Source organism: Protopterus annectens, chromosome 16.part0, assembly GCF_019279795.1.
Source record: "Protopterus annectens isolate FY-2018-M chromosome 16.part0, PAN1.0, whole genome shotgun sequence".
Classification (NCBI taxonomy): domain Eukaryota; kingdom Metazoa; phylum Chordata; order Ceratodontiformes; family Protopteridae; genus Protopterus; species Protopterus annectens.
The window spans coordinates 175,422,908-175,448,845 of NC_056750.1; the positions used below are offsets into that span (position 1 = coordinate 175,422,908).

The 25,938-nt window shown below is 39.8% G+C and overlaps 1 protein-coding gene across 1 annotated transcript in view; it reads right to left on the reverse strand.

Moving 5' to 3' along the window:
• LMLN2 (leishmanolysin like peptidase 2) overlaps positions 1–25,938 on the reverse strand; it is a 457,833-nt gene that overhangs the window by 400,080 nt on the left and 31,815 nt on the right. The window lies entirely within an intron of this gene.

Here is a 25,938-nt window from a genome sequence, read left to right on the forward strand (position 1 = left end):
ACTGAGTTTTTCCCAAAGGGGATGATGACACATTTTTTGGCATTAAGCTTAAGGCCTTGATTTTGACACCAGTCATTGCTCTCAGTGAGGCCTTTCTGTAGCATATCTACATCACTTTGGGAGTTAATAATGGCTCCTAGCTTGCAGTCGTCTGTGAACTTGGTCAGCCAGCGTCCCTCCGTGTTGGCCTGGACATCTGAGAAGTAAATGCCAAACAGGAGAGGACCCAGGACTGATCCCTGTGGGACGTCTCCACTTGTGACTGGTCATCAGTCTGACTTGGAGTCCACTATTTTCACACTGAGAGTTCTATCTGTGAGCCAATTGGCAACCCACCTAGTGATATAGGGGTTGATGCCTAGTTTGGTGAGTTTATCAATAATTCAGTCAATTCAATTGTCTGCATCCTCTGAGGGGGTGAGGTTGTAGTCAGCTTTTGAGAAGTTTCTTAGCTTGATTATGGCTGGGGGGTTGGGTGGGATAGAAACTTCAAATGAGACAGTCTGATGATCTGATCTCACCAGGGAAGAACATATTCTGGGAGTGGTGCAGCGGTTGCCCATGTTGGTGAGAACCAAGTCCAGAATGTTATCTCCCCTTGTGGGGGATGAGATGAGCTGGTCTAGTGCATTAGAATTGATGAAGTCAAGGAATAGTTAACAGAGTGCATTAGTGCAAGAATAGTTCACCCAGTCTACTGTGGGGTAGCTGAAGTCAACAAGGATCAGGGTGTTAGGGGGTACCTTGATAGAGTCAAGTAGATCCAGGTAAGAGGAGTGGGTGTCCTGAGTCATGAAGGGAGGTCTATAGCTAGCTATAACTTGGATGGATGCCTTGCCAAATGTTAGTTGCACCTAGAGTAGTTCCAGTGCATCATGCTGGCAAACCATTCTGGAGGTGTGCCTGTCCTTAATGTAGATAGAGACTCCATCACCCTTAGTCTTCCTGACCACATTTTAGGGTCACAATGTGTGGCATGAGGTATAGCCTGGTAAAGCAGGGGTGCTTGCTGCAGCCCTGAACCAAGCTTCCATGACCACACAGATATTGGGATCTTCCAGTGCAAGGCGAGCCTCCAATTAGTCCATTTTCAGGTTAAAGCCTACCACATTCATAGCTTGACCTTACTTGTAGGCAAGTCTTTTGAATGGTGTATACCCTCCTTATTAAGTAACAGTGGGAATGACTTAGCCGTTGCAGATCTGAATTAACATCATTTTATTAAACGTTGAATACTAACTAACTTAGTACAATTTTATGGAACAGTCAGTTTTACATGTGATAATGGTATTGGCTATGGTGTGTTGCATTTGGACCTCTCAAGGGCCTTTCACAGCTTTTCTCATATTGTAATAACACAGTCTTTAATAAGGCAGAAAATGAATCCCTACATTATTGAATGTGTGAAAAATGTTGGTTAACAAATAATAATATTAATAATGCCAATGCATTAAGATGAATGGGCACTTTTCCAGCTGGTCAGCAGTTTCTTCTGGGGTACTACAAGGCTTACTCCTGGGACATGTATTATTTAACTATGCAATCTGTTTATTATTTATGAATGTCTCTTATTAGGTGTCTGAATATGCAGATGATATCAAAACTTTATCATTCTCATTTGATTTTCTAATATTTAACTCATACATTTCTGATGTCTTTGGAAGGCTAAGCAAACACAGATTACATATTAACTCTGCAAAAAGCGGTGTGATGTACCTCGGCACTTGCAGACAAATTCAAGATGTTATCTTTGTTATTATCACAGTTCACGAAATCCCTGAATACAAGGACTTAAAAGTATACATTAATGTAAACTTACAATATAAGAATAATGCTTTCAGTGTTAAAGCATAGGCCATGCATATTATGAGATTATTATTAAAAATGTTGAGCACTAGGCTTATGGCTTTTCCACTTAAATTACTCATTATGTATGTTAAACCCATTATTGAATACAACTCCTGTTTTTGCTGCTATTCTAAAGGTGATATGACATTGTTGGAAAGTGTCCAAAAGAAGTAGTTAAAAAAAAAACTGATTGTAAAACATTGGCTTTCAGTATATTCCTAGAAAAACGCAATCGGTGTTCAATAAATTATCACTAACTACAAGGTCGATTATGTTTAGCAAACTGTGCTCGCAATGATGAGGATTTCTGGCTCTTACTGATTATTGATATGCTGCAGACCAATAAATCATTTTGAGAATGTTATTATACGTTCTAAGTTCCTACATGTAAAACTGCACTTACAGCTAAATTTGTATCTCCTGGCATTGCTAGGTCTTGTAACAGGCTGCCTCTATATGCATGCTTGGGAGGGTGGCTTACTGGCTAAAGTGTTTGCCTTACAAACACAAGGTGCAGAGTTTGAGTCTCACAATGGATAATTGGCTAGGCTTAAAATGGCTCGCAAAGGCAGTTAGCTTAGTACTAAACTATGACACAATAGTTTAATTGTTTTTAAAAACAAGTTAGATACTTGTTTTGGGAGTACAATGTATTCCTGCTGTTCCAATAGTCTGTGACCGCTATGTGGTACACTCAAAGCATGAAACTCTAAAACTAAACCTAAATCCTACTTCTGATCACTGCTTGAAGCCACAGACTATGCTTCCACCCCAGTCCACTCCCTCCCCCTGACCACCACACTAAACTAGCTTATGATAGGCCCTCTCCTGTTTGGCATTTATTTTGTAGACATTCAAGACAATATTCCAGAAGAGTGGCTAACCCAGTTTGCTGATGAATGCATGCTAGGCACTGTTATCTGCTTATCCACTGATACTGAAGAGCTCCTGCAAGAGTTGGAATATGCACATACCTGGTATGTTGGAAAATAATCTATAGTTACATGCAAAGAAGTGCAGGGTGGATGAGTTCAGCTAAAAAAGCTGCTGCCAACTCAAACAAACTTAAAATTCTTGTCAGCCTTTTCAGGCATTTAATGCTGCTTACGTCCTAAACTGAGAAGGGCGTTCCATGATAAACTTGTATAAATTTGTGCCTACCCATCCAGACATTAAGACTAGTCTTAAAGGTAGCCAAAGTAATACTTGTTTGACCTCTAATGCCAACTTATTCCATAGGCAGGAAATACACTGTGTAAGAAAATCATCCCTCCAGCAAGTCTCGTTTATGTTTTGGTGTAGATTTAGGTCTGCAGTACTGATATTTGTAGAGCCACTGGCTTTGTGGAGAAACAGGAAGCCAAATAGTACTGGGACTTCCACGGTTCAAAATGCAGGACACAGGCCATCTTGGAGCAGTCAGGATTTATACATACCAACAGGGGCATTATATTTGATGATGAGTCCTATAAGGGAAGAATACAGAGGCAGGATGACTTATCGGACTCTTTTAAAATATTCCCTTAATTAACTGGACCGGATAGAAGGATCCCTTGACTATGGTGGAAACATGATGATCAAATGAGAGAGAGAGAGTTGTCCACATAAGTAGACGGGTGTCTTATGTCCCTCTCTGTCTGAAGGGACATACACTCATCTACTTATGTGGACAAGTCTCTCTCTCATTTGATCATCATGTTTCCACCATAGTCAAGGGATCCTTCTAGCTGGTCCAGTTAATTAAGGGAATATTTTAAAAGAGTCCAATAAGTCATCCTGCCCCTGTATTCTTCCCTTATAGGACTCATCATCAAATATAATGCCCCCTTTGGTATGTATAAATCCTGACAGCTCCAAGGTGGCCTGTGTCCTGCATTTTGAACCATGAAAGACCCAGTCCTATTTGGCTTCCTGTTTCTCTACAAAGCCAGTGGCTCTGCAAATATCAGTACTACAGACCTAAATCTACACCAAAACATAAACGAGACTCGCTGGAGGGATGATTTTCTTACACAGTGTATTTCCTGTCTATGGAATAAGTTGGCATTAGAGGTCAAACAAGTATTACTTTGGCTACATTTAAGGCTAGTCCTAATGACTGGATGGGTAGGCACAAATTTATACCAAGTTTATCATGGAACACCCTTCTCAGTTTAGGACGTAAGCAGCATTAAATGCCTGAAAAGGCTGACAAGAATTTTTAAGTTTGTTTACTTAAAGGTGTTTATGGCTGGGCATCTTATGGTCCCTGTGATCTCTTGCCTAATATTATTTCTGTGCTACTGTGTTCCTATGAACTCAGCTACTGTATTCAGGTGAGGTCCATGTGTCTGCCACACCTCGGCCAATCATGTATATACTTTTGATCATGAGTGGTCAGCCATGCTAGCTACAGGAAGCCCAAGTTCCAGACTGCAAGAAAGTGGTCTTCAAGCTCATGGGACTTGGGTACTAGTAGTAGATATCCCCTCCAAATGAGTATTCATTTTCCTGCACACATCTCATGAAGGCTACCACACAGATACAGCTTGGTAGAATCAAGCATTCCTCACATATGCAGGCCTGGGAGGAATGCTTGGTAGAGTCAAATTTTCCACGCAGGCTTGTGTACTACATGCATGTACCTCTCTCTCTCTCTCTCTCTCTCTCTCTCTAGTTTTTGGCAGCATTGCATTGGACCACACTATCTCCCTTTCCCAAGGAGAGGAGAGCTGGTTTCAGCTGCTCACCTCCACCATTTCTCCCTCCCTCACTTCCTCCCAGTCACTGGCTCCTACAACACCTGAGTCATTAGTGGAGACTGAATCATCTGAGTGAGAGTTTCATCCCTCTGAGCCCCAGGACTGAAGGAGATTGGGGGTAGCTGTACCTCCTATGTCATGGCGCAAAGCAGTAAAATTTACACTGGGATGCTGGAATGTATAAAGCCTGGTTTCACCTGCAGGAACTGGGATGTAGGAATTCTTCTGTACAGTATTGTGACAATACTTGCCCTTAAGTACTGTACCTAGTGCAATGATATGACAGACATATTGGAGTCCACTGACTTTTATTCTATTTATTTATTTTATTTTACATTTATTAACTGAGAAATTCTGACTGGACTATGTCCATTTACAGTGGAGGCCCCGGGAGAAAAGCTCCACATTGTTAAGCAAAAGAAAAATATTTTTATGCAGAGTAGTACAAGTTAAACAAGAGAGAAATATTTTTTACAGAGTAGTAAAACAAACGTACATTATACAACAAAACAATTAGATATTCACATTAAAAATACAAACAGACAAGACAGTTTTCAGCAGTCAGATAAGTTACAAAACAGTAGAGATTAGGCGCTACTTACAGGCTTGGCTAATGGCTGTTAGGGTTTTAGTCCCATAGAGGATTACAGTGACTAACTTGGTATTGGTTTTAGTCCCATAGAGGATTACAGTGACTATCCTGGTATTGGTGAATGGATATGAGGAGAAAAAGGTAGAAAAGCTTAAGTTTAAGTAATACAAGGACACAGCCAGGTACTCATCAGATGTGATTTGATAAGTAATACAAGGACATAACCAGGTATTCATCAGATGTGATTTGATAAGTAATACAAGGACATAGCCAGGTATTCATCAGATGTGATTTGATAAGTAATACTAGGACATAGCCAGGTACTCATCAGATGTGATTTGATAAGTAATACTAGGACATAGCCAGGTATTCATCAGATGTGATTTGATAAGTAATACTAGGACATAGCCAGGTATTCATCAGATGTGATTTGATAAGTAATACTAGGACACAGCCAGGTACTCATCAAATATGATTTGATAAGTAATACAAGGACATAGCCAGGTACTCATCAGATGTGATTTGATAAGTAATACTAGGACACAGCCAGGTACTCATCAAATATGATTTGATAAGTAATACAAGGACATAGCCAGGTACTCATCAGATGTGATTTGATAAGTAATACAAGGACATAGCCAGGTACTCATCAGATGTGATTTGATAAGTAATACAAGGACATAGCCAGGTATTCATTAGATGTGATTTGATAAGTAATACTAGGACACAGCCAGGTACTCATCAAATATGATTTGATAAGTAATACAAGGACATAGCCAGGTAATCATCAGATGTGATTTGAGGGAGGTTTTGAAGTGTTAGGTGGTTGAGGCAGTGGTCAGCAAAGGTGAAAGGCAATTCCAGTTTCTAGCAATGGTGTGGGAATATAGCGCTTTTCCTGCAGTATTGTTTGCCCTAGTGATACAGAGGAGAGATTTGTCACTAGATCGGATTTGCTGTATAGTGGGTAAGTAGTTGGGTTAGTGATGAGGTTTTATCAGGGTATTTGAGAATATTGTAGACAGTAACTAGCTGGTGGTAATTAAGTAGTTGAGATAGTTCTAGCCATTTTAGGTCCCTTAGAGCAACACAGTGATGTATTCTGTAGGTGGTGCTTTTAGCAAACTTTGCGATCTTATTGTAACATGATTCTAGTTTGTCTACATCTATTTTTCTGATGTGGGTGAAAATTGGTGCTGCATACATTAGTGTGGACAATAGGTAAGTCTGGGCTAGGTGACTCTTGCTTGGTCTGAAAGAAAGTTTTTGAGCCTATATAATGTGCCCATTTTTTTGTGAACCCTTTTGATGGTTTGTGAGATGTGCACATTGAAGTGAAGATTATTATCAGTTTCAATGCCGAGCAGTTTGGTATGGTCAGAAGGGGAAATGGTAGTGCCATTTTTACAGGTGATGGTGAAGGAGAGGGGAGCAAGTTTTGATTTGTTAGGGGTAAATAGTAGTAATTTAGTCTTACTGGGGTTTAGGATGAGTTGGACATCAGAAATCCATTTTTCTACAGAGTTAAAGGTTTCCTGGGTGAGTTGTTGCAGAATGGCTGGAGATGGGGCTGTGCAGATTAAAGTCGAATCATCTGCATATTGAATAAGTGTAGCATACTGGATTGAGCTATGTAGACTATTGATAAAGATAGACAAGAGAAGTGGGCCCAGTATTGAGCCTTGTGGGACACCTATGGTGGTAGGACGTTTAAGGGACAGCACACCTTGCCATTGGACAGATTGTTGCCTGTCAGAAAGGTAGTTTCTACACCAGGCTATAGTAGATGGGGCAAAGGATAGGGAGGCTAGAGAATCTAGCAGACTGGTGTGTGAGACCATGTCAAATGCTTTAGAGAGATCCAAAAAAATGTCAGATGTAAAATTGTGGTTCCTGTGCTGGTTAACTAGATTAGTGAAAGAGAGAAGAGCAGTGGTTGTGCTATGATGTGGGCGGAAACTATGTTGTGTGGTGGACAGGAGTTGATGTGTGTTCAGGAATTTAATAACTTGGAAGTGGATACACTTCTCTAGAAGTTTAGATAGGGGGGGTAGAATGGCGATGAGTCGGTAGTTTGAAAAATCATAAGAGTTCCCGCCTTTATGAAGAGGAATGATATATGAGACATTTCAGAGTTTTGGGATATGGGATTCCTGTATGTGACTTCCTGTCCATTAGATATGCTGCACATACTGTGCCACAGGAAAGATAAAAATATCTATTCCCATTAATATTATTTTTATTTATTTATTTTTACTTATTACATTTGTTAACCGGGAAAGGCCAACTGGGCTAGGAACCCATATAATTTGCCATGTAGTTATTATATGGTATTACTACACCTGCTTCTTCCATTAATTGCTTTTTACATATTACCTATCATTAATATAACAATCCCTATTCGGCCTGAACATTATCACCTGATAGCAAAACTGCCACTGCTAAGTAAAATTCTAGAAAAAATTAATTGATAAATAGGCAATATTTTAAATAACAGACTGTGCACCTTCTACCCTGATCATAATACTTCCACGGCCTCATTAACAGTTACTGCCTTCATTTTTTTAGAATATAGATAATGAAGAGATTTACTGGTGTAATTTTTCCTGATTTAATAAGGTCAAATGGTCTAGCTGGATATATTTGCACTTCATTGACGTGTTTTGTATTGCCAGTCTTTAGACTGAAAGATAAATCAGCAATGTGTTGCATTTTATGAGCTGGCAATGCACTCTTGTGGGGGGGGTCTGCCCTTTTTTATTGTAGTGTGACCTTGGCGTTAATATATATAATTTATAGGAGTATGGGGGAGTGAACCCTCTCATGGGTGTGCAGGAGGGCTTACCCTCTACAGAAAAACAAAAGTTTTTTTTTTCAATTTACACTTCTCAGAGTTGAATTTTTGGAAAACGCATACACTGAAATGTTCTTAATCGACAGACTGTAGACACAACAAACTCTTTTAATTAAAAAAAGCATTTTATTTATTGACTTGTCCAGCCTTGTGATAACATAGTTTAACAATTGCCTTATCAATAGACCAATTAAAGTATGTCAACATATCTTTATTACCATTATCTTTACTCTTTGGTCCAGAGTACAACAAGCATCCAAAATAGGCAAATCCTGTTCTCTATATTCATTTACTCATTACATACCTCTCAACCTGTTAGAACACAAATCTGGACAAAGCCATAAATAATGGGGGAAATGCTCCAAAATAGGGATATTTTTTAAATATTGCTCCTGCAAACTTAGAACATTAACGGAATAACAAGTTTTTCATTAACATGAATTTTCTGAAGGGTATGAAGTCTGAAACTCAAATATATATCATTACTTTCTGACTTCAATTTTTAATGATTTGCCAGAAAACCACAATTGCATGAAAAGCAGACCAAAAATATAAGGCAAACTTCTGGGCATTCTGTGACAATCTGTACGGTTTAGAGGTATGACTCATTACCTTGTATACTCCACCATAACCTTACAACCTAAGCTACTCAATTCAAACATCTCTCAAGCAGACACAAATCCAGTTTTACTGATGGTAAAATTTCACTTAGTAATGCCTTTTTTAAAAATCAGCATTGCTTTATTATTCCCTGACTTTGCATGATCACTAATTAGATTGCCTTCATAAAAATCAGGTAACACAAAACTCATTATCCTTGCAGATTTTAATTGTAACTGGGTAGGACCTCCCAAACATTAACATAGTAAACTTTCTCAAATGTTTTCAGCCACTCAGCATGAACATCTTCTCCTTTTACTCCACACTAACTAATGTTATTAGAACACATTTCCCAAAAAATGTAAGCACATATTCACATTACCAAACTCATACAGTGGCCATAACCCTGTAGTACCTCATTGGTCTTTCAAATCATGCAGACTTGCAGCAGTAGTAACATGCACTAAACCCATTTGTGTCTCATCACAGCACATCTTAGTCTTAGAACATACTACAGTTAGCTGGCATGGTATACTTAATGGTTCTACTGTGAAATGCCAATCTCTGCAATGCCAAGCAGCTGAAATTCACAAAAATAATGCCCATAGCACACAAAGGCAACAAAATTGACTTTCAGAATTTTTTTGCAGAGGGGCTACCCCCTGCATCTTCAGTGTGGGTGGCAAACTCCCACACACCCCAAACTTATACATATCAACTCCATGGTCATACCAACTTGAAGAAGGGAGAAATCTTCTAAAAGAAGAGAATCATTGCCGGATTTCACTTAGAAATCACACACGCAGTTATTTCTGAGGGAAAACAGCAATTAATGTTATATTCTTTGGACTTATGTTTTATTTTTCTTCAGGATACTGATGCTTGGGGAAATTTAGCTTCAACACCCATAGAGAGTCATATTTAATACTAACTAAATTATTGCTTTCAGTGCCTTCTTTAACATTTTATAACAGATACAAATCTGACTCTTTCCAATGAAGCAAACATGATTGAGAGGTACCACATGCCTATTAGAAAATTGCTAAAGCAAAGTGATTCAGCTTATAAACAGTGGAAAACAGACCTCTCCATTAACAAACAAGCTTATCATAAATTAAAACATTAGGCATACATTTATACAAATTCAGGAAAAGCCACATGTATTCTTTTTCTTTTGGTTGCTCCTATTAGTGGTCAGCACAGCACATCATCTGGGTGTCCATTTTATCCTGTCCTCTGCATCTTTCTCTATCACACCAACCACCTGTATGTCCTCTCTCACCACATCTATAAACCTTATCTTAGGCCTTCCTCTTTTCCTCTTACCGGGCAGCTCCATCTTTAGCATCCTTCTCCCAATATACCCAGCATCCCTCCTCTGCACATGTCCAAACGAATGGAATCTCATCTCTCTGGCTTTGCCTCCAAACCTTCCAACCTGAGCTGACCCTCTAATATACTAATTTCTAATCCTGCCCATCCTTGTCACACCCAGTGCAAATCTTAACATCTTTAACTCTGCCACCTTCAGCTCTGACTCCTGGCTTTTCTTCAGTGCCACCATCTCCAACCCATATAACATAGCTGGTCTCACTACCATCTTGTAGACCCTCCCTTTCACTCTTACTGGTACCCATCTGTCACAAATCACTCCTGACACTTCACCCTGCCTGCACTCTCTTCTTCATCTCTCTTTTACACTCACCACTTCTCTGAACTGTTGATCCCAAGTATTTAAACTTATCCATCTTTGCCAACTCTACTCCCTTTATCCTCACTATTCCTCTGTCCTTTCTCTCATTCACAGACATATATTCTGTTTTAGTTCTGCTGACCTTCATTTCTCTCCTCTCTAGAGCATATCCTCACCTCTTCAGGGTCTCCTCTATCTGTTCCCTAAACTCATTACAAATCACAATGTCATGTGCAAACATTATAGTCCACAGGGCCTCCTGTCTGATCTCGTCTATCAACCTGTCCATCACCACTGCAAATAAGAAAGGGCTCAGAGCTGATCCTTGATGTAATCCCACCTCCACTTTGAAGGCATCCATCATTCCTACCACAGACCTCACCACTGTCATACTGCTCTTGTACATATCCTGTACCACTCTTACATACTTCTTTGTCACTCCCAACTTCCTCATACAGTACCACAACTCCTCTCTAGGCATCCTGCCATATGCTTTGTCTAAGTCCACAAAGACACAATGCAACTCCTTCTGACCTTCTCTATACTTCTCCATGAGCTCCCTTAGAGCAAACATCACATGTGTAATGTTCTTTCCTTGCATGAAACCGTTCTACTGCTCACTAATCATCACCTCCCTTCTTAACCTAGCTTCCACTACTCTTTCCCATAACTTCATGGTGTGGCTGATCAGTTTTATCCCTCTGTAGTTACTACAGCTCTGTACATCACCCTTATTCTTAAAAATCAGTACTAATACACTTCTTCTCCACTCCTCAGGCATCCTCTTACTTTCCAAGATTCGGTTAAACAATCTGGTTAAAACCCCCACTACCATCTCTCCTAAACACCTCCATACTTCCACAGGTATGTCATCTGGACCAAAGTCTTTCCATTCTTCATCCTCTTCATAGCTGTCCTTACTTCCTCCTTGCTAATCCATTGCACTTCCTGATTCACTATCCCCACATCATCCGACCTTCTCTCTCTTTCTCTCTCTCATTCTCTTCATTCATCAGCCCCTCAAAATACTCTTTCCATCTGCTCAACACACTCTCCTCACTTGTGAGTATGTTTCTCTTGTTATCCTTTATCACACTAACTTGCTGAACATCTTTCCCAGCTTGTTTCCTCTGTCTAGCCAGTTGGTACAGGTCCCATTTGCCCATCTTAGTGTCCAACCTTTAATATAACTCACCATACGCCTTATCCTTAGCCTTCGCCACCTCTCTCTTCACCAAACGCCTCATCTCCTTTTACTCCTGTCTACTTTCTTCATATCTCTGACAATTCCACTTCTTCTTCACCAACCTCTTCCTCTGTATACTCTCTTGTACTTCCTCATTCCACCACCAGGTCTCCTTATCCTCCTTCCTCTACGCAGATGTCCCACCAAGAACCTTTCTAGCTGTCTCCCTTACCACCTCTGCTATGGCTGCCCACCTATCTGGTAGCTCTTCACTGCCACCACATGCCTGTCTTAACTCTTCCCTGAACTCCACCTTACAGTTATCCCTTTTCAACTTCCACCATTTGATCCTTAGCACTGTTCCTCACTGTCCTCCTCCTCCTCTTTTTGATTACCAGTGTTATCCTACAGGCCACCATCCTATGCTGCCTAACTATGCTTTCCCCTGTCACCACTTCACAAAATCCACTACCATCTGACCTTCTGCATTCCTTTCCTTAGCACCATACCTACCCATCACCTCCTTATCCCCTCTGTTCCCTTCACCAACAACCCCATTGCAATCTGCCCCAATCACCACTCTCTCACCCGGAGGTACACTCTCCACCACTTCATCTAACTCACTCCAAAATTTTTCTTTCTCATCCATCACACACCCAGTTGACAGAGCATATGCAGTAACAGCATTTATCATCACACCATCAATTTCCAGCTTCATAAACATCACTCTATCTGACACTCTTTCACCTCCAAAACACTCTTGACATAGTGTTCCTTCAGGATAACCCCTACCCAATTTCTCCTCCCATCCACACCATAGTAGAACAATTTGAACCCACCTCTGATAGACCTGGCCTTACTCCCCTTCCATCTGGTCTCTTGCACGCCTAATATATCAACCTTCCTTCTCTCCATCATATCAGCTAGCTGTCTCCCTATACTAGTCATACTGCCAACATTCAAAGTTCCTACCCTCACTTCCACACTCCTAACTTTCCTCCTCTCCTCATGCCTCTGGGCATGTCTTTCCCCTCTTCTTCTCCTTCTCCTACAGCCAGTAGTAGCCCAATTTCCACTAGCACCCCATTGACTAACACTACTGGAGGCGGTCGTTGTTAACCCGGGCCTCGACTGATCCAGTATGGAAATCTGTTTTGTTGTCCACATATTTGCTTTGGCAAAAATTTTACACCAGATGCCCTTTCTGACAACCATCCCCATGTATCTGGGCTTGGGACCAGCACAAAGAAACATTATGGCTTGTGTATCCCCCAGTGGCTGCGTATGTAAGACATAAATTATCTCCATAAGGCCTCTAAGCAATTCTGGAAGACATTAAAGACAATGACAAACCATCTGCAACCTACTCCTAATAAGCATAAGTTCCTGAGAGCAGACTTCCTAAACATCATAAAATACCATCAAATTCACATCTCTTAAACTTAGTTATACTCATGATGTCCAACCCAACCTAACCTCATCATCAACACTGTCTGTCTGTGTAACATTTGTGATCTACTTCCCTTCTATTTTAAAACAATTATCCCGAGAGAGTTATTACATGCTTTAGAAGTATTGACAGTCATTAATCAGTGAAACACTCAATACTACACCACCAAATTTATCCAAAGGTCAGCACAACAGATCTTCAAACCATTATATCATATTTATAATCCATTTCTTACCAAATGCATTATTCTTTGCATATAGAAACATGCTACTATTCTCCTAGTTCCTAAAACTAAGAACACCCTTTCAGCAACAGACTTTAGACCAATAGCCATGCTTTTCCCCTTATGTAAAATAATGGAAAAATCACGTTAAAATCAATAGCTAATAAAATATATTTCAAAATATGACTTACTGTGTAATAAATCACATGGGCTCAGTAATGGGTACAAGACCAAATTTAACACTTTACGTAAGTAACTCTATCTATGAGGCAACCAAAACCTTTTTTATCACTTAAAGTGTACATTTGAATCTGTACATTTGAATCTGTCTAGCACAATTTCATACTCAGTGCAGTAGTGAAATTTAGTATCAGTGGCACAGTCACAAAAAGACTTTCAAGTTAACTAAAACAGAAACTTTACAGTGAAGCTTGAATCAAACATTTAAAAAAATGTTACCTTCTCAGTTGGTATACCACATGGTTCAGTTTTAGGTCCAATGCTTTTCTCAATTTTCACTAATAACATACCATTTGATTTACTTATTTAAACAGCACATGTTATGCAGATTACTTTACTCTACTCCTTCATGGACTTGTGACATACTAGACTACAAGAAACTTTGCAAAATGAAGGAAGTTTTACATGGACCTTTGTTAAATGAAATAAAGTCATTAACTGTAAAAACGTTCAAGTGTAAAGGTATTTTGTTTGCCATGTCTTTTTTGCAGTAATTATATTCTTATAGTGTAAAGTGTGTTTTCTGATTCTAAAATATGTAGTCTTTTATTTTTCTCACAGGAACTATATTTCTTATGTTTAATAAATTTGTTTATGCATTTTTTATATTCTGGGCTGCCACAAGGTACTTCCTAGTTGTGAGTCATGTGGTCCAGAATTGTGTTGATGCAATAATGAAGATAAGCAGCTTGTCGTGACCAGGCACATTTTCTGTAATATGCAAGTAACTGATTTCAAAATATAAAGAATTACTAACTGTAGCACAAATAATCAATCAGTTAGGCAATCAGACAGCAAATCACAACAAGTCAATACATAACTAATTACATGTATATTCAAATAAAAAGGAATGGAGAGACAGATGAGTCTTATGAAGTGTATAATGCTTGGCATACAGTCTAATAATAAAGATATAACGTAAAATATTATATAATGCACAATTTTCCTTTTACAGTTTGTACTGTTACCTTTCATGATTCTGTAATTTTTTTATATCTCCCAAGTGTACTCATTAATTCTAAATTGTATTTTTATCTCCCAGCAAGTGTACTCATTAATTCTAAATTGTATTTTTGTACTGAAGCTTTTCTACCCCCATGCTTGGCTGAAAATGGTCTTTTTAAGCCTAGTTGGACTAACTTGGTAAACAAATGCCAATAAATAAATAAAATAAATAAATAACATTATGATCATTGCTTACCACTGGATAATCAAAGAAAGAAAATAATCCAAGAATTACCTCAGTAACAGCCTACAGTAAAGTACGTTTACAATATAGTTTGACTGGCTTAGTGCTGGAATGTAAAATGTTCATTGAATTGACTAGGTTTTTTGGTAATGCAAAAGCTTCACCTGTATTTGGGATTGTGTGTTGCAGGGAATACCTGGTGGGAAACTAGACTGTCTGCAAGACTGAGTTTTATATACAGGTGCAGTTGTACTGTAGGCTTCAGTAGTCAGAGGGGTAGCCTTGACCATGCACATGTATGGTTCATTGTAGGGTAAGCCATCTCACAAATCCCTGTGGTGATACTTTGCAGTGTTCTGTTTTCAAACATAGACTTAATTCCCTGGTGGGCTAGGGTCCCCACAAGCCCATCTCCTGACTTGGGTGGGAAGAATGCAGATATGACAACGAAGCCACCCTACAGGCTTTGCTCTTGCACCTGACATTCTTATGGCCATGCTGCTCCACCTATATGTCAGATCTGTCTCCCTGCTGTCAACAGAATAGGAAATAAGGTTCAATAAATGGTATAGAATATCACTGCCTATGTCTGGCATTGTGAGATTCCCTTCAACCAAAACCTTTAGGTACTGGACCACATATGGTTTTCCAACTTATGATGTCATCAGAGAATGCCACCAGAAGATACAGTCAGGAGATAACTAGACAGCTGCTCAGCATACAGTACATAAAACAAGTTTTTTTAAACTTAGTAAATATAGCTCCAGTGATGTACCTGAACTAAAAATACATATTTTAGAACCAGAAAGCCTATTTTATATGATTTTAGCATAATAGCAGGAAAAAGATGTGGTAAAAAAAACATTGCACTTGATCTTTGGTCCTTCTGGTCCACATTTAACAGTAGTGAAAAAACAAAGGTTCCTTGGCAATCTCCTTGACCAAAACCTTACATTCTCCCAGTGTGTACGTATCATAAACATAGCCCTAAACCAACTAGGACTACCATAAAAGTACTTCAACTAACTTCCCATAGAAACAAGAAAATCACTTACAATACAAATGATTATTATCCTAAATCAAGTACTGTTTGACATTATTTGCAATGGACTCCATACAGAATACTTATAATTTTCAGATGGCAGTAAATAAAATCTTCAGAATCATATCCTTAGATAGGTTCAAGCAGGACCCTTGCTAGCTCATCTGATGCCTATGCAGATTCTCAAATTGGTGTCCTCTCATCTCAAAGTTGAGAAACAAAAAACAAAAAACAAAAAAATACAAATTCCTGCTAAAACTCTAACACCCTGCTTGCTACACTTAGTACCATGCACGCTCACCACATGCAAAGCACTTGAACTCTTCAAACAAGCTGCACATGCAGAATCAGCATTGATAAAGCAATTACAGTACTGCTCACCCACTTCATTGACACCTGCCAATAGTGCCCCCTGACATCTTGTGCCTGTGATGATATGAGATACTGCCAGCTATGCCAGGAGGAGTAGAATAGTGGATGTGTAATATATGCCAGCATAGCTAGCTGGAGTTTTGTAAACAATTATATGTCATTTGTAAATCAAACTGATTTCTACAGGTGCTTGTGTTGAAAATGTATTTGTAGAGTTGCTTGTGTTAAAAAACATACCAACAGTGGGTCCTGTTGGACAGAAAAGAAATACACCTGTTTGTCAGACTGTATTGTAACTGTTGAAATAAATATGTTGCAATAGAGGATACTGGAAGAGAAAAGGTTAATCTCAGCCCAGCTAACTTTGAAAAATAATCTTAAATTAAATTACTTGGTATAAGCCATAAAAACTGTATCTCACAAGTCTGAATGAAGCCAGAGATGCAAAGTTTAGGACTAGGAATCCTGCTGTACTGTCTGTAGTGGTGAGCTAATTTCTACCCTGGAAGGAAGGGAGTGTTAAAATGGTTTTATAGCTTCCAGATGTTGTAACACATCTTAGCTAAGCTCTATGTGTGTGTATCGTGACACATATTTGCAAGATCCTGGCTCAGCCTCTAGTAAAGGGGGTAGTGTGGGAACCACAGAGTCAGGTGACAAGATGCGATGTTATTCTGTAATACAGCAGTAAAATGATGCTTTAATACTAGATGAGAGAGAAGTCTCAGGGCAGTCTGTTTGTGAAACCTGACAAGAAAGACCACTCACCCACATCACCTTGCCTTGCTCTGTTAAGCCAGTAGGAAACAGTAATTATTTATATCAGTCAGGAAAATATAGTGAGATTAGTTAAGTATTGTTTTTCTGTATCTGTGTGAATCTTTACATCTGTGTTATTTTTAATATTTCCTGGGACTGAAAAACTTTGGTGTTTATTATAAACAGATATTCAGTATTTTCATATTATTTTATTTATTATTATTATTATTATTCATATTTAAACTTTTCATATGCAACCTTTGAGAGTTCTTATATTTATTTAGTGATAATGTGGCATCACACTCCTGAAAGTCTTGCTGTCCGGTTAACATTACTATTGGTATTAGTATTATTTTTGCTCTGTATAATTGGATATCCTGTTAAGAGCCTTATAGTAACTGGCTGGTGTCAATGGAACTACCTTATAGCCTGGACAGAGGTGTTAGAATGGGTAATCTGTGCCAGCCTTTCCCAGGTGTGTGTGTGTGTGTGTGTGTGTGTGTGTGTGTGTGTGTGTGTGTGTGTGTGTGTGTGTGTGTGTGAAATTCAAATCTCAAAGAGTGTGTGTATCAGCTACTTAGAGCAGAGACACCAAGCTCATTAGTAGTCAGTGTGGATTCTTATTTGGGCCCAGTAAAGAGAGAGAGATTGAGAGAGAGTCCTGTCCCAAGACTGGAGTGTGTTCCATGTGTGCTCTTAAGGGAAATTGTGCTTGGTGCAGAGAGCTGCATCTGAAAACACTGTGTGTCTATTTCTATCAAAGTGAATGTCCCCCCACCAGTGACCATGGTGAGGATTGAGGCTCCTTGATCATTACCCCAGAGAAAGGCCATTACATATTGGTGGCAGTGGTGGGGTATTAATTAGACTTCTGTAGCCTGTAGACAGTTCTCACTGAAGGTGTGTGTACTCTCAGCAGCCACAAGGTAAACATACAGAGGTTAATTTTCACAACAGTTTTATTTATTTTTTGTTAGTTTAGTTTAGTCAGGGAAAGCAGGCAAAGATGTCAGTAGAGGATTATGGCAAGCTGACAGTGAACCAGTTGGTAACGTATGCAAATTCAAAGGACTGGTGCATGCCAACCTGACTAAAGAGGAAATTATTTCATCTTTAATTGCAGCTGCAGCATGGACCAGCAACCAGGAAGACAACCAGTCTGAAGATGGGGATTTGCAGTCCTCAGAAACAGGTCAGTTCACATTTTCCTCAGAGGACTTAAAAACCCATCTGGAGTTAGAGACTTGAACTGGAGGTCAAATGTTTGGAATTATAATCAGTAGAGAGACTGTGACAGGCAAAACATATGGAATTAGAATCAACAGAGAGACTGCTGTGTTTGAAATCTGAAGAAAATGAGAAACAGCGCCAACAAAGGGAGATGCTGATTCTTCATCAGGGTCATGGAGGCAATGGGGATCTCTACTTACAAGCAGGGCATCACTGCATAAGAAGGGGATACCCAGTGTTGCACATGGATATAAAGGAACCCATTGTGGGCAGCCTAAACCACCCCAACAGAGTCTACCAGCAACAGGGGAAGCCACTAGTTCAGGTACATGGCCAGGATCAAGGTTTAGATATTTTACATGTAACCAGTAGGGCCATGTAGCATACAGATGTCCATGGAAGCAAAGTGGGGAACAAAAGGTGGAAGAGACAGCAAGTGGGAATAACAAAATGCCAATGGTAAATTGTCTGGAGACAACAGGGGTACCAAACTGTCACCAGAGTTTGTATCCTATCTTAGTTGATGGAAGACAGATCACTGCTAAGAGAGACACAGCCTCCGATATAACCATTGTGAAGCCTGTAGTGGTTAAAGAGGAGCAATACTTGCCTGGGCAGTCCACGCCAGTCAGAGATTTAGGAGGGACCTTATTCCAAATACCTTTGGCCAGGGTTCACCTTGACTGGAAGGGTGGAAAAGGAAGCAAGCAAGTAGGTGTGTTTGAGGATATCCCTGCAGATGTATTGATAGAGAATGGTTTTGATAATGCAGTACCTTGTGTGCATGCAGTTACATGCAGTCAGGCTTGGAGACAGGCATGTGGGTCTGGTAGCATGGGAGAGACTCAGACAGACCTCACACCTGAAGGCAGGATTGGTGATGTGGCTATTTCAGGGAGGAAGCCACCCTGCAGCAGTGATCCTGAAGGTAAGTATAATTGATAATAAGTACTGATGTTCTCTTGGACAGGGGGACTGCAAGGGCAGTGGTAAGTTGTATTACCCAGGCTGACAGTGAGGTATCGCTGTCAGAAGATACCAGACTTCCTGTGCAGACAGATCTGGGAAGGGCCACAAAGATAGAGTTGAGACAGGCTCAGTTCTTGGACCCAACATTACGAGGCTTGAGGGAGGTAGCTAAGGAGGCACCTGATTCTCAAATAAAAGTTGAGTCTGTATACTGGAACAAAGAGTTACTGTATAGAGAGTGGACCCCTGAGGGAGAACTAGAGGGTGAGGTAATAGAGCAGTTTGTGGTGCCCAGACCCTAACCATCTGGCAATTCTAGCTATACCCCATGACATTCCCTTTGTAGGTCATATGGGCATAAAGTATACCAGGAGATGTATTATGGAGAATTTTTATTGGCCTGGGATTGCAAGGGGATGTAACAGGTTACTGGAGGACCTGTAAGCAGTACCAAAAAGTATGCAGGGCAGGATACACAGTCAAAGCTTCTTTGATGCCTTTGTCTGTGATTGTGGGGCCATTTCAGAGGGTAGTTATGGATATTTTGGGGCCTCTATGTACCCCAAGTTCTACAGTGAAGAAGTATATCCTAGTGGTAGTAGATTATGTTACTAAATACCATGAGGCAGGGGCTCAGTTCTCCATCAAGGCAGAGAAGGTGGTAAATGCTTTGTTAGAGATTTTTGGCAGGATAGGTTTCCCAAGAGAAATACTGACAGAGGTGCCAATTTCATGTCAGACTTGGTGGCTTGTCTGTGGAAGCACTGTGGGGTGAAGCACCTAAAGACCACCCCCTACCACCCCCAGACTAATGGTCTTGTGGAGAGGTTAAATTGTAGGCCCTGGTGCTAAGTATTTGCAGTGGATGGCAGGAGGAGTCTAAAGGGGATCTGGTGACTGATCTCCTCAGTGAGGCTCGGACTGACATCTCAGTGGAAGTGGTAGCAATGTCCCAGCAGTTATACCCTACCCAGGTTCAAGAAATCCAAGCACTGTTACAGGAGTTTGGGGGGATGTTCACTAGGAAACCTGGCTGCGCCCACCTGGAGCAGGACCATATGGATACAAGACCCCCAAAGGACTATCAAGCAGGCCCCTTACAGGGTGCCTGAGTGAGTCAGACGGACTTTGAAGGAGGAGATACAGGAAATGTAGGAACTTGGGGTAATCCAGGAGTCCTGCAGTCCCTGGGCCTCCCCAGTGGTGCTGGTACCAAGGAAAAATGGCAGAATCAGGTTCTTTGTGGACCACATAAAACTAAATAGTCACACAGAGTCAGATGCTTACCCCATGTTTAGGACAGATGAAGCCTTAGAGCAGCTGGGTGGGGCTAAGTATCTGACCACTATTGATCTGACCAAGGGCTGCTGGCAGGTGTCCTTGACTCCCACCGCTAGAGAGAAATCAGCTGTTGTGACTCCTTTCAGATTATACGAGTTCACAAATATGCCTTTTGGTATGACAAATGCCCCAGCAACCTTCCAGAGGCTGTTAGATCGTATCCTAGCCAGAGCAGGTTATTATGCCCTTGCTTACCTGGATGATATTACCAATTACAGTAATTTCTGGCATGAGCACCTTCAGCATCTCAGGGAGGTCCTGGGCAGGCTGCAAAGGGCAGGGTTGACCATTAAGCCAAGTTAGTATCAGGTGGGTAAGGCAAACTTCTCATATCTGGGACATAGAGTGGGGAGTGGTAATATCAGGTCAGAACCTGTCAAAGTGGAAGCTATTCAGGTGTGACCTGTTCCTTTTACCAGAAAGCAGGTGAAGGCATTCTTGGGAACAGCAGTGTACTATAGAAAGTTTGTTCTCAGTTATAGTACAATAGCTGCTCCCCTCACAGACCTGACAAGGAAAAACAGGCCAGATAAAGTAGTGTGGACCCCAGCCTTTAATCAGGCATTCTAAAAGCATAAAGAGGCTTTGGGAGGACACCTCTGTTAGCCAGTCCAGATTACAGCAAAGCATTTGTTGCGAAGGTGGATGGTTCGAATCACTGGGTGGGAGCCATATCAAATGGGTTTCCTCAGATGGAGAAGAGCACCATGTTGTATGCTGTAGACTCCAACCCAGGGAGAAATGTTTTGCAGCTGTAGAAAAAGAATGTCTAGCCAGTATGGCCACCGCAGAAATTTCAGCCCTATATATATATATATATATATATATATATATATATATATATATATATATAAGGAAATTTACTGTGGTTACAGACCACAATCCCTTAACTTGGCTACATTGAGCCAGCTAGCAAAATGCCAAGTTATTAAAGTGGAGCCTAGGGTTAAAGGCATATGACATGACAGTGCAACACTGTAGTCAGGTCAGCAATGCCAATGCATATGGACTGTCATGGCAGGGAATGGGTTAATATATTTACAGACAAGGTCATTTGTCTCAAGCAATGTTTCTGCAGGGTCACTTGAAAAACTAGCTTGAGTCTTCAAATGGGGACAGATGTGATTATGTGAGGTAGTGCCAGCTATTCCAGGAGGAGTAGGGTGGCGGATGTGTAACATATGCCAGCATATCTAGCTTTAGTTTTGTAAATAATTATATGTTGTTTGTGTATCAAACTGATGTGGACAGCTGCTTATGTTGAAAATGTATTTGTAAAGTTGCTTGTGTTAAAAAACTGTGCCAACAGTGGGTCCTGCTGGACAAAAAATAAATACATCTGTATGTCAGACTATATTGTAACCATTGAAATTAATATATTGCAACAGAGGATACTGGAAGAGAAGAGGTTAATCTCAGTCCAGCAAACTTTGAAAAAGAGCCTGAAATTAAATTACTTGGTGTAAGCCATAAATATTGTATCTCACAGGTTTGAATGCAGCCAGAGACAAAACACCTGTGAAAACAAGGACTAGGAATCCTGCTCTATTGTCCTTAGTGGTGAACTAATTGCTACCCTGTAAGGGGGAGGTGTTGGAATGGTTTTATAGCTTCCAGATGCTGTAACACATCTTAGCAAAGCTTTATGTGAGTGTATTGTGACACATATTTGCAAGATCCTGCCAAAGCTTCTAGTAAAGGGGTAGTGTGGAACCACAGAGTCAGGTGACCAGATATGATGTATTCTGTGATCCAGCACTGAAATGATGCTTTAATACTAGATGAAAGAGAAGTCTCAGAGTAGTCTGTTTGTAAAACCTAACAAGAAAGACCATTCACCTACATCACCTTGCTTTGCTTTAGTAAGTAAAAGGAAACAGTAATTCTTTAGCTCAGTCTGTAAAATATAGTGAGAATAGTTAAGCATTGTTTTTCTGTATATGCGTGAATCTTTCCATCTGTGTTATTTTTAATATTGCCTGTGATTGAAACTCTGATCTTTATTGTAAATAGATATTCAGTGTTTTCATCTTCTTTTATTATTTGTTATTAAATCAAATGTTCATTGTGGCTGGTCTTTTTAGGAAATATGCAACCTTTGAGAGTACTTATATTTATTTAGTGATGCTGTGGCATCACTGTCCTGAAAGTCTTGCTGTCCGCTCAGCATTACCATTGGTATTAGCATTAATTTCACTCAGTAAAACTGGATACCCTGTTAAGAGCCCTGGAGAACCTGGCTGGGGCAGTGGAACTACCTTATAACCTGGGCAGAGGTGGTAGAGTGGGTAATCTCAGATGTGTGTGTGTGTGTGTGTGTGTGTGTGTGTGTGTGTGTGTGTGTGTGTGTGTGTGTGTCTGTGAAAAATCAAATCTCAAAAGAGTGTGTGTATCAGCTACTTGGAACAGGGACACAGCGCTTTTTAGTGGTCAGTGTGGATTCTTATTTGGGGCCTGGAGAGAGAGAGAGAAAGTCCAGTCCTATTACTGGAGTGTGTTCTCTGTGTGCTCTTAAGGGAAAGTGTGCTTGATGCAGAGAGCTGCATCTGAAAATACCGTGTCTGTTTTTCTCAAAGTAAACCTTCCCCACTGATGTCTGTGGTGAGGATTGAAGCTCCTTGATCACTGGCCCAAGAAAGGGATGTCACAGTGCCTATGGCAGCCACCCCAGTCTCCCTGACCTCTTTATGGTTATGGTTCCAAGGACCATCACTGCAACTCATTGAAAAAAGCTAATTAGCTACCAGACATACCTTCTTAGGATAACTTTGCAAAGTACTTCACTTACAAACTGCTAAATTGCTCGTACTGTGCAGCACTAGCAGCCAATCCACAATATAGAAAATGTAATTATTTCTCTCACTCTTCTTTATAGAATGCTATTTCCATGGTGAAAGCTTTACTTCGCCAAGGTGGTGGGGGGAGGTAATTCTCAAAAGCTGCAGAGACTTCCTGGAGCTCATTACCACAAAATATCAAGAAACTCAATAATTTCAACACATTCAAAAGTAATTTGTATTCAGCTTCTCAATAACAAATACAAGAGCATTTGCTTTAATACTGGCTAACAATTCAACAAATAGCAGCATATATAAAAGAAGCAAATCTGTGTTTTAAACTACTGAAAATAAAATATACAACTCATTTATATATTTGTACATATTATGCATTTCATGCACACACATTAATTTCTATTGTCATACTTGACTGCTGATGTAATATAAATTTAAAAAAATATGGCTGCCAATATGGCCAGAGTTATGATTAAAAAAGGCCCGTGGACCAACCCACTAAACTGGTTAGCAAAGAAACAGACAAACAGATAATCAATCAAATGAACAAATAAAACTTCATTCTATATGCTAGTGACCTCATAATACTAAAATCAACCAATACCAGTTAAGAACTACAATCCCAAGTATAACAATTTCTACAGGCTTGTCAGTTGTTCCACTCACATGGTTTACTCATTAACTTAAGCAAAACCAACAATGATTTTTTCCCTTTTAAAGACTTCGCTAACAGCAATACCATTCAGTTACTGGACCCTTGGAACAATAAAATACTGTCTGCTCAATATTCTTCATACCTAGGAATACATATGCCCATCTAATACTTATTTGTCTTACAGAAACAACTGTATCTATGGGCATTCATAACTTAAAATACTGACAAAAATTTGTAAACCAGCTTACCTAAGACTGATTCTTAGCAATTGTGAATACCTGTCTTCCAAAGCTGAGTACATGCTACCCCTAACAGCTCTAGGAAATAGCCATACAATTGAAATCCTGTAAAAAGTACAAAATAAAATATGCAGATTTGCAAAACTTGCAGACCAACACAGTCTTTATTACAAATTCCTAACACATGCTAATTCTCTTTCCATAATCAAAAGAGCCACTTGTTTAGTTACCCATACCCTAAATAATCTACTATACAACAAACTGTCTACCCCCTGGTAATAATTTGTACCATAATTAATCCATTTACTCACTAAGACATCATCCCCAAGGCTCCATTGCACTAATACACCACACTTTATAATTAATAGCACTGACTGAGCATTCTCAAAATTTCATCCTGCCATGTGGAACTGAATACCTGCAAATATTCAGAGTTAACTTTCTGTACAGTTATATGAAGATCCACTACTAAAGCATCTTAAATTAACCGTGAAATGCTAATGTTTCAGTCTTAATCCTACCTGACCTTGTTTCACTAAACAACCTTACCTGTCTCCTAATATCTACCTCACTCACTGGCACACCTTCCCTATTCTCTGCCTCACTCACTGACACACCTTCCCTAATCTCTGCCTCACTCACTGACACATCTTCCCTAATCTCTACCTCACTCACTGACACACCTTCCCTAATGTCTACCTCACTCACTGGCACCTTCGTTAGCACTGTTTGTTCTAATGCTCCTTTTTTACCTGTAAGTACTACTGACAAAGGCATAACACTGTTAATTTATGCCAACAGTCATGTTTCCCTCCATATCATTCACACTTTTACTGCTTGATTCAGTTCTTAAATCTCAGCCCCTCATTAGTAAACTGCCAAAACCACTCATACCAATATATAAATAAACATTTACATCACTCTTGGGTATTACTGACTCACTGGCAATGTGTTGGCAAGACAGCACATAATCACTGCAAGTACCTTACATGTAGGAAAAAAAAACTTTACTGGGATCATTGCACTTGGTTTCCTTGATAATTGCCTGTAACTAAACAGTGTGTGTGTGTGTGTGTGTGTGTGTGTGTGTGTGTGTGTGTGTGTGTGTATGTGTGCGTGCGTGTGTGTGTGTGTGTGTGTGTGTGTGTGTGTGTGTGTGTGTGTGTGTGTGTGTGTGTTTGTGTTAACAACTCTCTGACTGTAATTCATGCATGTCACTCTCTGGCCTAGGTCATGACTGGAAAAGGCCATGCCACACCAGCCCACTTGCCTGTTGCTATCTCGTCAACAAATGACATAAAATACATAAATTGCTAGCTAGCTAGCTAGCTATATAATAGAGACAAATAAACAGACAATTGTAGATAGATATGTACATAGATACATAGATGGATAAAGATGCAAAGATTCTGTACATTTATAAATTATCCCATCTTTTCTTTGCTGTTGTATTTACAAACTAATTATAAAGATGCAATGTGATCACCTCATGTGTATCCTTACCTCTTGAGATGTTTCGAAGTTATTTGGGGTGAACTTATATAAGAACCATTACCTACAACAGTAAAAGTATTGCCATGGAAATGTACTTAATATTACCTTCTTTTCTTTTGCTACTGCTTCAATGTTCTAATTTTACATGGTAGCCAAGATTTTTTTTATATATGCCAATGCTGATAGAATGATTTGTGATGTCTAATGTTACAAGCATGAAGTCAGTAAATTCCACTAAATGTATTTTAAACTCAAGCTTAAATAAAAGTGAATTTAATACGTCTTTGAAGTCATCAGTAGAATGAGATTGTTACATATGCGTTTATGTACTCTTTAACTTGCAAGCCTTTTGAAAAGGTTTAACTTCAGCTAAGTTTTGTTTTTTATATGTAGAAATAACATTGAGGCTATTATAAAAGTAGGCCTTTG